Here is a 14052-nt window from a genome sequence, read left to right on the forward strand (position 1 = left end):
AAGAGAAAAAATATATATGTATATATAATTGCCCCTAAACAAAGAGTCAATAATTTGGAAAACTGCATACCTGGATTTAAAGTAGTACATGGAAACTTTCAATATATAACACATGAATTTTGCTGGTAATTACAAATCAAAAATTAATGAAATACAATCTTGCTTTCAAGAAGTTCACACTCTAATGGATAAGGAAGTAATTTACATATTTATTGTTTGATATTACATATTTAATTTACATATTTTAAATTATGACACTGTCATAAGTTCTACATGTGGAGCACAGTAGAGGTCAACCCAATTTGTCATTTGCCAAAGGAGGACAATAATGTCCAAATAGAAAATAAATATATTTGACCTAATTCTTGAAAAATAATTAGTTTTCTTCCCTGCTGATTAAAAGGTCAAACTACTGTCAAAGCAGAGGACAGAGACACATATATGCATATGCATGATAGAAAGAGAAAGATTCAGGACCATAAAAATACCTAATAACTTCTGAGAACCTACTGGAATCTGGTTGATAAGCAATGCAAAGCATATATGTTTATATGTGTGGATGTACCCAGAAGAGTCAGAAGATGATGTTAGGGATGAAGATTATATTTAAACTATGAAAAGTATTACTTAAATTTATAATAATTTAAAAATATGCTGTCTTGTTTAAGTGTTTATGCAAGGGAAAAAACAGAAAACTACAGGATTAGGTTTTTTGGTGGAAGGAAGGGATGATAAGTCTGGCAGAGAGGCAGAAAAAAGACTAGAGTTCTTAGAATCAGTAAACAGGTAGAACATTTATAACAGTAATTTCTAAACACATCTATTCATAAGATTCAGATTAGGCACTTGTTTAAGAACTATCTTCTTGGGTCCCTGCATTTAAATTTATGACTCACTGGTTTGGGAATGGAGCCATTGGATCTGCAGTTTAACACTTTTGGGTATGGCCATGCAAATTTGAAAAACACTGAATCAGGAGGTATTCTTAATAGCTAGGTTAGAAAGTGAGGAAGTTAAACTAAAACAGTGAATGTGAACATATAGAAGGGGAATATTACCAAATGTTGATTCTGAGTTATAATTTAAGAATTGACATTTGAATAGACAGAATTGATTAGATTTTGGTAATGAGGAAAATGGAGGTAGGAGTTGGGATTCTTCCAAAATTTCTAGGTCATCTGGTGTTAGCAGGATCCCATTTCTTGACAATCTCCCCCCAAACTCTGCTTTGGCCACCATGGCCCATTGTTTCTCAAACATACTCTCATCTCAAGGTCTCTATATTTCTTGTTGCCTGGAATTCTCTTTGCTAAGTCCTCCACATGGCTAACTCTTCAGTATCACTCAAGTCTCTGCTTATATGTTACCTCATCAGAGAGCTCCATGACAGGTCCACATAAAGTAGCATATTCATCCTCTTTCCATTGCCTTAATTTTCTGCATTTCACTTATGCTTTTTTCTTTTCATTTTTTTCTCAACAATAGAATGCAAATTCTGTGAGATCTGGGGACTTGGTATAGTCTGGCACAAGGTTGATGATCAATAATTTGGTTAATTGATAAAGAAATTCTAAGAGAAATCACATAAAAGTATAATCAATATAATCTTTAAGACTCAAGAGAATGAACTTCAAATGTTGGCATTTGATTTGCAAGGGAGATAATTTTGAGTAATAGGGCATTTTCTACTTTTGCTAGAAATAACATATATAGACCACCTAGTAAGAGGTCTCATTCAAATGGGTGCTATGTATTCTATTTGAGAAATAAATGACCTGCAAATATCAACACTCTCAAAAATCTGGGCCACTTGTAAAAGCAAGTTTCAATGTTCACTCTTAGTGTTACTTCTAACGTAAACACTATAATATAAAATGGCACTTCTGAATTTCCAACAGAGTTAAAATTTCAGTTTCTATCTGGGTCTCCCTTAACTTAGTTACATTTTTTTTCAAGAAACATTCTTAAATTAAAATGACTCCTAGGAATTTTCTGTGAAATATGGACAGATTTGATATCACTTTTTAAAGATCCCGGAGACTTTATTTAGTTTTGTAAGTATATTTGGTTTGTATAAAACCATAGACCTCAACAGTGCAGATATCAAACCATGTTTTGAATAAAAGATACAATGTGGTGATTTATTCTGAGGGGCAATGAGCCAGAATTCTGCAATTTCATATTAGATTGTAGGCTGCAACAATAAAGCTCTTTTAAGAAATGAAATAAATAGGACTGATGGAAAATTTTTAGAAAGGAAATCACCCACAACAAATAGGGACAATACCTGTAAAATCTGTGCTATGTATTTTGATATAAATCATTTATAGTGCAGCTGCTTTCTGAAAACCCAGCAGAATCTGAATGCTTTTGTAAACCTAGGTACTCTATATAGATATATTTTCAATAAAGCAAGTATAAATTGAACCTAGTTTTATACAGTACATTTGAACATACATAGAAAATCTACTTTCTAGAAACACTCTGAATATGCAAATGATGTTTTATAAATATAGCCCTCAAAGTCAATCTCAGTTTTATGACATAAAAATAAATTTTCATAAAAGACTACAGCTATAACAGCATAAATTTGAGTAGTGTTGAAAAAAGAAAATGAATATGTGGAGCAAATCCCCAGCCATTAAAAAAATAAAGTTTTAGGAATTCATTCTAATTATCACCAAATATTTGCTTTCTTTACTAAGCCAGAATCTGATGAGAAGATCTTAAAAGAAAAATAGCTTGTGTACTTTCCACTGAAGAAAATTTGAAATGAGACAATTTAGAAGTAAATATGATTGCATATACTTTTTATCAGCCTGAGATTTAACGAATGCAGTCATACAACAAAGACTAGAAATTAGCAAAAAGGAGGGGATAGAAAATTGAGTAATCTATGAATGAATCCTAGATCATTCATTTGTTCACTCACTTATTAAATAGTCAGCATACCATCTATACTACAGTGATCTTATAATTTTCACAGTCCTGCCAAATGCTATTCCTACTTTCTTACAAGGAGACTTAGAAGGAAAGATTATATGTATTTGCATATTTCTTCATGGAAAGATTTCCTCTTCTGACCATGATGAAGTAATTAGACTTAGACTTGCCCTCCCACTATAAACAATTACAAAATTGGGAAACCATTTTCAGGCATTGGCTATTAGAAAGTGATGACAGAAATTGATGAGTGAAGGGAAACACATGAGATGAGCCTTATGTACATTCTAGACCTCTATCTGGTAAAAGGTTCCTGACTGTGGCAGACGGAGATAGAGCCTAAGCAGAATCCCACTGAGCTGTGGAGGCAGAGATCGGAGTTTGGGAGTGCTGAAACAGCTGACACTTGTGGGCAGAGTATGGTAGAGGAGGAAGCCAAGCAGAGGAGGAGCACAGAAGTTTGTGTGGTGGTTCCCCATGGGTTCATGATTTAGGGCTGGACAATATGGGCTCGGGATGAGACTCTTTGAACCTGAGAAAAGTGTGGGTGCTTTAACACTGAGAATAAATTGAAATGGCAGAGATTGTACAGTACTGGGAAACTTTAGAGTTCTCCTCCAACCAAAGTAGAGAAACCTTATCTGTCATTTAGCTAAGACACTAAAAAGGCCACAACTTAGAAATACTAACTATACCGTCTAGTAAGGGTTACCTAGACTTTGCTTTGAAAAGTTTAAAACCAATATTTGACTGAAAGAAAGGGAGTCTTCAGTAAAGTGTCTTTTTTACAGAAAAATATTCAAATTTCTTTAAAAGAAGATGACATAAAATGTCATATGCAAAAGGTAGCATGCAATGAGACATACAAAAAGGCAAGAAAATGTGTTCCATAAGAAGAAAAAAATGCAATCTACCGAAACAGATCCCAACCCCAAGACCTCCCAGATACTGGATATAGTAGAAAAGCCTTTAAGAATTAAGTATTATAAATATATTTAGGAATTTAAAATGCCAGTTCAGAATTCTATAGCTAATATGAATATTCTTCAAAAATGAAAGAGCAATACGGATATTTTCATATAAACAAAAGCTGAGAGAATATGTTCCCAGCAGACCTACACTATGAGAGATACTGAAAGAAGCCTGTCAGGATAACTGAAAAGGCTACTAGCTGGAAACTGAGATCTATAACAGGAAATAAAGAGTGTGAGAAATGGCAAATACATAGTTAAATATAAAGACTAACCTTTTTCTTAGTTTCTCAAAAGACAAATGACTATTTAAATATTATAATTGTTAGGTGGGTTTTATATGTGGGAGTAAAATGTAAAATATCAACAGCCAAAAAGTCAGAGACAGTCATAAAAGGATGTGTATGGTTGTATGGGTCTTACTTCTCTGAAGGGTGAGAAGTTTGAAATAATACAATATTAATTCTAAATAGACTATAAGTTAAAAATGCTTACTAAAATTTCTAGAGCAACCACTAAAATAAAACAAAAAAGAGTTATAGCTAAAAATCTAACAGAGGAAATATATGATTAGGAATAGATACATAGTGAATGGAATAATTATAGAGTTTATTAATAGAAAAAGGGCCACATATACAAGTTAATTGACAAAGTTGTCAAGATAGCCATCTATTCAGTGAGAAAATGAAAATCTTTTCATCAAATCCTGTTGAATTAATTGGATATACCTTTGAGAAAAAAATAAACATTTATCCCTATATTACCTCATCAAAAATATTAGTTTAAAAATTGTCCTAGATCTAATCATAAAAACTAAAATTATAACAATAAAACATATAAGAAAATATTTATAGTAATAAAGGAAGACAAGATTTCTTGGAGCACCAAAATCATAAAAGAAAAACATGATAAACTGATCTTCATCAAAATGAAAAACATCTGGCCTTTAAAAATACTGTTAAGAAAATAAGAAGTAAAGACATAGATTGGAGAAAATATTTTTAATACATATCTCTGACAAAGGACTTGTATGTGAAATATATAAAAAATTCTTACAACTCTGTAATAAGAAAACAAGCAACACAAAATGTAACAAAAGATTTATTGGCAATTCATAAAAGTAGATACATAATAGGTCAATAAATAGTTGAAAAGATAGTCATTAATTATTAGAAAATGCAAATTAAAACCACAATTATATTCTGCTTCAAATTCATTTCAATAGCTAGAATTAAAGATTGAAAATACCAATCATTGATAAAGATGTGGTACAACTGAGTCCTTGTATATTGCTGTTAAGAGTGTAAATTTGTAAAATTGCTTTGAAGAACATTTCAGTGTCTTGCAGTTACATATCCATCTAGTTTATTATCAAAATTTTTTATTCTAAGTGTTTACACAAAGGAAATAAAAATATGCCCACAAATATACATATATGCTTATAGCAGCTATATTCAAATTAGCCACAAATTGAAAACAACCCATTTGTCCATCTGCAGGGAGTGGACAAACAAAATTATGGTGTATTCATACAACTGAGTAATACTAAGCAATAAAGTTTAAGCAATTGCTGATATACACAAAATTATGGATGAACTTCAGAAACATTATGCTGAGTATAAGAAGCTAGACACAAAAGAGTATATATTACAGGATTTCATTTATATGATGTTATAGAATAGGCAAAACTAATTTAAGGTGAACAGAAATAATATCAGTGATTTGTGGGCTTTGAGGTTGGTAACAATTTCCTGAAAAAGAACAAGGAGCTTTCTGTGATGATATAAATGTTCTCTATCCTCCTTTTGGTGTGTGGTAGACAGAATAATGGTCTTCCAAAGATGTCCTCATCTTAATAGCCGGAACCTGTCAGTATGTTATCTTACATGGTAGAAAGGACTTTGAAGATACAATTAGATTAAGGAACTTGAGATGGGGAGATTATCCTGGATTATCCAGGTGGGTTTAGTGTAATCACAAGGCTACTTACAACAGGAGGCGAGAAGGTCAAACCAAGAAAAGTTGATATGATGCCAGAAGCAGAGGTTGAAGTGATGTGCAGACATGGAGATGGACAAAGGGGCCATGCAACAATGAATGCAGACAACTTCTAGAAGCTGGAAAGGCAAGAATATTGATTCTCTCTAGGAGCCTCCAGAAGGAATCAGCCATACTCAAACCTTGATTTAGCACCATAAGACTCATTTCAGAATTCTCAATTCCACAACTATAATTTAATAAATTTATATTCTTTTAAACTATTAAGTGTGGTTACTTATAGCAGCAATAGGGAACTCTGTAATAAGGTTGTTGTTATATGAGTGTATAAATTTGTCAAAACTCACTGAAATGTACAATTAAAACCTGTGTACTTAACTGCATGCAAGTTATACCTCAATAAACTTAATAATTTTTAAACATACCAAAATAAGTACTCATGGAAAATATGTTTTGTATGAACTATATCCTCTAAGTCTGTGGTATCTAATAGAGGACACCACGGACACCAAGTAGGAACTCGCCACGTGTGTCTACTAAGCACTGGAATGGAAGCTAGTCCAAAATTGTTAAGTGCTGTATACACACTGAATTTTGAAAACTTAGCACAAAAAAGCAAAATATCTCATAATTAATATTCACAATGATTACATGTTGAAATTATATTTTATATACATTGGGTTAAGTAAAAAAAAACTATTAAATCATTTTATTTGTTTTCTTTTTGTAAAGTAGCTTCTAGAAAATTTAAAATAACATATGTTGCTCACATTAGATTTCCAATCTAAGAAAAGGGTTAGAGTCACATCTAGTTAGAATGAGATTCTGGGAGGGAATTCCTCCTTGAAAAATTTTCAAGATAATAAGTAAAGAAAATATGGTATTTCAGGAAGTGGAAAATGCAAGTTCAGAAATCCGAAGGTAGGAAAACTTAATGCCTGTTTGAAGAATACCAAATAACAGAGGTTGGTTAGGGTACACAGCTAATGATGAGAAGTAATTGGAGATTGATCAAATAACATCATTATTTTCTTAGAAGTAGCATGAATTCCCAGAATATTAGATAAGCCTATCTTTAAATGTAAACATAAATACTTTGCAATGCCAGATGTAAAGGATGTTGGCATTACTATGGCTAATATTTTATGTTATTTGTGACATTGTTCCATTAGCACAGATAGATTACAATGATAATGTCTTCCATTAACAAAAATAGAGAGTCAATTGTCTATGGAATTGATTTTTTTTTTTTTTTTTGCAGTTTCACACTTACTGTATTCATTAAAGACTGAGTAGAGTGAATTACCTACCAGTCTCTCTCTAACTCTTGTAAATAAGCAAGATTTAAATTCATGAAATGAACAAAATATGTGGTGTCAGTATACAAAACTGTAATGGAAAAATGGACAGATAGTTGTTGAAATTTTGGTCTACAAAATGTCAAGCATTGACCTATATTATATTAATATAGGTTGCAATGGAAAGGACTAAAATCTACTAGATTCTGTGGGAAACTATATACATACACATCCATTTACATGTTCAGATTTGTGCATTACAAGAAGTAGTTTGCATGGAAAAATGTTGTGGAATAATGGTGATCACTATACCAGTGTGTCTATACTCCCCACTTCCCCCATACCAAAATTGATTAAGTATGTACTTAAGTGCTATAAAGAGGTTTTTGCCTCTCTCTGGTAATTGGAAAGATAGAGCACTCATTATAATTTCCTTGAAAAAAATCTTCTTTATTTTTACATATACTAGGGAGAACATACATATACATGTATTAAGGGATTACCTTACACATAAGAAACATTTGATATATATTTTAAATTTGATTCATAATTATAATAATCTGTATTTTTCAACTTCTATAAAAATCAAGAAAAAGCCTGGAACCATTTGTATTTTGTTATAATTAAAAACTAAGTTCAGCACTATCTGTATAATAAAATAAAAATGAAAGAACTTATTAAAGTATTTTCATACCAGCTACTACCACAATTAATAAAATGTCAGTTCCTACACTCAAGAAATTAACAATCTGCCCAATAGAAAAGATGCATAGGTAGATGCCATTCAAGGTGAAGAGTATTAAGATGGAGCCTAGGAATCTTGTCTTTGGAAAGGCATCTTGTTAAGGAAAATCTCTAGCCTTGTGCCAAACATGAACATTTTTTTCTAACCAATACCTTCAAGGCAATACTAATTAATTACCTAATAGTTTGAAGACTATTCCTTAAAAGTTCTGAAGCAAAAGTTAAAAAGCATATTTCTAAAAACTGACTATAAAAGAATACTTAATAGAGAACATAGTTTCTTTAAAAACCTGAAGAAAACCTAAAAATGTCAAATTAATAGAATAAAATTTTTCAATAGAACTTCTGGCCTGAGAAATAAAAATACATGCAATAGATCTCAAAAAATGGAATTCAGTTTATTTTAGGCTTATATTATCAACGTGATAAAATATTGCTTCAAAGAAAAAAACACTATTAGTAAGTTCCAATATAAAGCATTTCAATTGATGTTCCATGTTAATTACTAATAAACTGGTAGATGTTCTCTGCTTTCATTTAAAATAAGTTTCTGTTGAAGGTGACTTTGACTTTACAAAATGATACATAAACTTCTTGTGTGTGTGTGTTTTGCAATTTGAAAACAGAAAACTGTAGCATTCAATCAGTATTTATGTGGGAGCATTTTATCTACACAGTTTATTAGTACCAAGAAAACAGAAACATGAGATTGATAAACTATGCTTAGCATATGGCCCACCTAACACTATAGTAACATCAGCTAATTTCTAATTGAGGCTTCTCATTTTAAAAAGGGGGAGATACCAGATCTGTGGATGAATGAGAAATGGAAAGAGCTTTTAGAGCTATCACTGTAGATGAAGAGAAATGACTTTCAGAGTTCGTGTCTTAAAATGCAGACTGGATCATGAATGGGGAGGGGGGTGAAGGGGACCAGCATGGAAGTGGTGACCTCAGTTGATTCGTCTGGGTCAAGGTTCAGCAGGCCCTAGAAACAAATGGTGGTATGAAGGGATCAAAGTGGCCTGGCCTTTGACCTCATTGGGGAATTGGATATTTTTGCAACTTCAGTGATGGTGCTGGGGGAGATAGGCAATTTGATGGGGCAGAGAAATTTATCTCGCCCATTACTGTATTCATTACTGTAGTCTTTCTCAAAGTGCCTGGTGCACAGAAGATTAATTACTGCTACCTTCAATGGCCTAAAGAATCCCTACCAAAATTATAGCAATAAACTGTTGGATGATTCAAGTAACCACCTGTCATCTCTAAAAGGTGCAACTTTAAAACGTGTGACCATCTCCAAGTGTTGTTTTGAGGATGAAATAAAATGAGACTATAGATTGTACACTAATATACTATATAAATAAAAGGAATAAATTAGATAAACCTGCCTACATGTTACCATTTCTCATATAAGTAAATATAATACCAGGTATGGCTAAAAGAATATTGCTGAATATCTAATTTGCATTCCTCTAATAATAAAAGCCAATAAAAAGTAAAGAAATCTACATTTTAGCATAGAAATTAAAAAAAGACATTTTCATTTGGATTGAAAAAAAATGTGGCCAATGTTCTCTACTTTTTTGCAACAATTCTGTTAGAGTATATCAATGCTTCTCAGTGACATAATCTATTGCAGAAAAAAAAAAGGAAAAAAGAAAAAGAAAAAAACAGAAAAAAACTTTCACTAAGATTGATAGCATGATCTAACTCTGAATTTTAAATTATTCACGTTGTCCTTTGGTATAGTTGCATAAAGTATGTAATCAGAATGACTCTATGGATAATGGGATATGCAAAATTACTCTACTTAGTAAGGTTCTTGATAAGTTTTATGGCTAATTTACCTTATGAGCTTCATCAGGGAATTCCTACTAATTACATGGCATGTGTGTGCCTGTGTGTGTGAGAATTTATTTGCTTAAGATGCTTTTAATGAATGAAAATATTGCAAAGTTTGTTAAGGCTTGTTTCTACGTCTTCTGTATAACATCTTCCTGACAGAAAGTTGTTTATTTCATCAGTTTCTCAAAAATCTACTTTTGGTTTTGTTAATACTTTGTATTAATTCTATCTTATATTTTATATATGGCCCTATTTTATTTTAAAATGTTTTATTTGCTGCTATTTTATAATAGATTATGCATGAACATTGTGTAAAATTCAAAAGGTGCATGTTGGTATTCAGTGAAATGTGTGCCTCCTTTCCAAACTGTCTCCAGCTATGGATCTCCCCTCTTTAGAGGAAGTCACTATTACCAGTTTCTTGTTTGGTTTTATAGAGTTATTTAATACATGTGAAAGAATATGCCTGATTTTTTTATATAAATGGCATCATATTTATACAAATGATTTTGTACCTTGATTTTGTTTTCTCTTACCATTTTAACTGTAACAAAGGTTGGCAAACTGCAGCCCACAGGTCAAATCTAGCCCATCTCTTGCTTTACGGAGATAAAGCCATTGTCACTTATTGCTGCCTTGTTTATGGCTGGTTTCATGCTACAACAGAAGAGTCAAATAGTTGCTACAGAGACCTGATGGTCCCCAAAGACTAAAATATTTACTATACCGTTCCGCACATGTGGAAGTAAAACTCAACAGAAATCAAGCAGGTGGGAGGGGGGCGGAGGGGAAGGGTAAATTCACACCGACAGGTACAATGTACACAATCTGAGTGGACACACCTGTAACTCTGACTCAAACTGTACAAAAGCAAATTATGTAACCAAAACATGTGTATCCCTATAATATTCTGAAATAAAAGAAAATTTACTATCCAGCCCTTTAGAGAGAAAAAAGAAATGTTTGTTGATCCTTACATCTAGAAGGTTTTCAATACCTGTATATATAGAGGCACCTAATACTTTTTTAACAACTTTGTAATAGTCCACTGGCAAAGTGGGCATGGTAACTTTGAAGCTAACTTTATAGCTATAATGTGATATAAGACCATTCATAATATATTTTTGTACTGTATCTGTTGACTGCTTTCTGTAAACAATAATGAAAATACTGTATTCTCCCCACCTCCACTTCTTAAGTCATTTCCTTTCTACCAGCCTATTTTAATTAATTATATTTTTTCACTTTTAGTTATTATATGATATCATTTAATCCCAAAGGTATAAATTATACATATATTAGTACGTGAAACTAATTTCTACCTTCTCTCCATTCTCTGTCTAAATTTTCTACTTGTAAAATTGAAATATTATCTGGATTTATAACATCCACATTCATTTTTGGAATCCTAATGCTCTATTTTTTTCTAGACGTAGTCTTTACAGCAAATGAGAACCAGTGCTTATTCATTAGCATGTTTGCTACAGACTTTCTTCTTCTGGAGATAGTTTTAAGAAAAAAAGATAAGAATTATATTCTTTAAAATCTTCAATATTTAACCACAAAGAAACACAAAATCCTTTTTGTGTCATTCAAGATAATCTTTTATTTGTCATTCTATTAATATGCTGTATTATATTGAATGACTTTCATATATGGAACTACCTGCATTCTTAGGATAAACCCCACTTGCTTGTGGTATATAACCCTTTTAATGATGCTGGATTCAATGTTTTGTTATTTTGTTGAGGATTTATGCATCTATTCATAAGGAGTATTGATCTGTAGTTTTCTTGCAATATCTTTGTCTAGTTACTACTGGCTTCACAAAATGTATTATGAAGTGATCACTCCCATTTTATGGATGAGTTTGAGAAGAATTGCTCTTAATTATTCTTTAAGTATTTGGTGTGATTTGCCAGTGAAACACTTTGGTCCTGGACTCTTCTGTTAGAAGTTTTTAGAAACCTTATTTAATCTCTTTATCTATTGTAGGAATATTCAGTTTTCTATTTTTTTCTTGAGTTATTTTGATAGTTTCTATATTTCTAGGAAATTTTTCCATTTTATCTATGTTGTTCAATTTGTTACCATATAATTATTCATATTATTATTTTCTTATCCTTTCTATTTCTGTAATCTTGGTAGCAATAATATATTCACATCTATTTCTGATTTTAGTAATTTGAGCTTTCTTTTTTTCTGGTTCGGATTAGGTAAAAGTTTGTTAATTTTTTTATCTTTGCAAAGAAAGAACTAACTTTTACTTCTGTTAAGTTTTTATTTTTCTATTTACTATTGATTTATTTCTACTCTAATTGTTTTTGTTTTCTTCTACTGGATTTTGGTTTAGTTCTTCTTTTTCTAGTTATTTGAAGTATAAAGTTAGGTCGTTGGTTTGAGACTTTTCTTCTTTTTTAATGTGAGCATTTACAGCTATAAATTTCTGCTATGGTGTGACTGTGTTCACTGCCAAATTCATATGTTGAAAGCTAATTATCAATTTGACAGTGTGAGAAGTTGAGGTCTTTGGGAGGTAATTAAGTCATGAGGGTGGAACCCTCATAAATGGGATTGGTGCCTTTGTAAATGAGCTCCTGCAGAGCTGCCTTGCCCATTTCTAGCATGCAGGCAGCCATCTATGAACCAAAGAGTGGGCCCTGAACTGAATATTCTGGCACCTTGAACTCTTACTTCCTATCCTCCAGAACTGTGAGAAATAAATTTCTGTTTTATAAAGTTACCCAGTTTATGATGTATTACTATAGCAGCTCAAATGGACTGAATATTTCCTGCTGAGTACTACTTCCACAGCTTCTGATAAGCTTTTGTAGGTTGTATTTTTATTTTTATTCAACTTGAAGTATGTACTAATTTCTTCTATGATTTATTCCTTGACCCATTTTTAAGAGTTAATTTCCACAGTTTTACAAATTTTCCAGATTTCCTTCTGCTGTTGAGTTTTATTTTCATTCTATTGTAATTGAAAAAAATACTTTGTATGATTTAATTTTTTAAAATTTGAGACTTTTCATCTTCGTAAATATGTTCTATCCTGAATATTCCATGTGCACTTGGGAAAAATGTGTATTTCGCTTTTGGGTGGAGCATTCTATGTATGTCTGGTAGGTCTAATTGGTTTATAGTATTGTTCAGGTCGTCTATTCCCTTGTTTATCTTTTTTATAGTTGTTATACCCATTATTGGAAGTAAGGTGCTACAGTTTCCAACTGTTATTTTTTAACTACCTATTTCTCCCTTCACTTTAGTCTGATTTTGCTTCATATATTTGGGATGTGTTGTTATTAAATAGGTGGACATATGTTTATAATTGTAATATCTTCTTGATGAATTGACCCCTTTGTCATTACATGCAGTAGTTTCTCCTTATCTGCAGTTTCACTTTCTGTGTTTTCAGTTATCCATGGCCAACCACGATTCAAAAATATCAAATAAACATTTTTAGAAAACAATTCATACATTTTATGTTAGATACCATTTTGAGTAGTAAGATGAAACCTCACTCCATTCTACTCTGTCCCTCCCAGGATATAAATCATCCCTTTGTCCAGCATATCCACACTATATATGCTATCTCCCTGTGAGTAACTTAGTGGCTGCATATGTTATCAGATCAACTTCCACAGTATTGTAGTGCTTGTGTTCAAGTAACCCTTATTTTACTTAATAATGGCCCCAAAGAAGAAAGTAGTGATGCTGGCAATTCAGTTAGGCAAAAGATCAGCTATTAAGTGATTTCTTTAAGTAAAAAGGTAAACGTTTTCAACTTAATAATAAAATAAAAAAAAAATGTATGCTGTGATTGCTAGGATCTACAGTAAGAACGAATCTTCTATCCATAAAGTTGTGAAGGAAAAAGTATTTATGCATAGGAGATGTAGGGTTTGGTACTATCTTCAGCTTCAGGTATCCACTGGGGGTTTGGGAACATATTCCCTGTGATAAAGGGGGACTAATATAACATCCTTCCTTCATAGTTTTTTATAACAAATTTTGTCTTAAAATATATTTTATGTGATATTAGCTCATTTGGCTCTCTTTTGGTTACCAATTGCATGGAATATGTCTTTCCTTCTTTCAGTTTCAAATCATTTGTGTCTCTGGATCTAAAGTTAGTGTCTTGTAGACAACATATAGTTAGACCATTTTTTAAAAATCCATTCTGCTAGTCTCTGCCTTTAAATTGCAGCATTTTAATCCATTTGTTTTAATGTAATTTAGGATAA

This window comes from Eulemur rufifrons, chromosome 17, assembly GCF_041146395.1.
Source record: "Eulemur rufifrons isolate Redbay chromosome 17, OSU_ERuf_1, whole genome shotgun sequence".
NCBI lineage: Eukaryota > Metazoa > Chordata > Mammalia > Primates > Lemuridae > Eulemur > Eulemur rufifrons.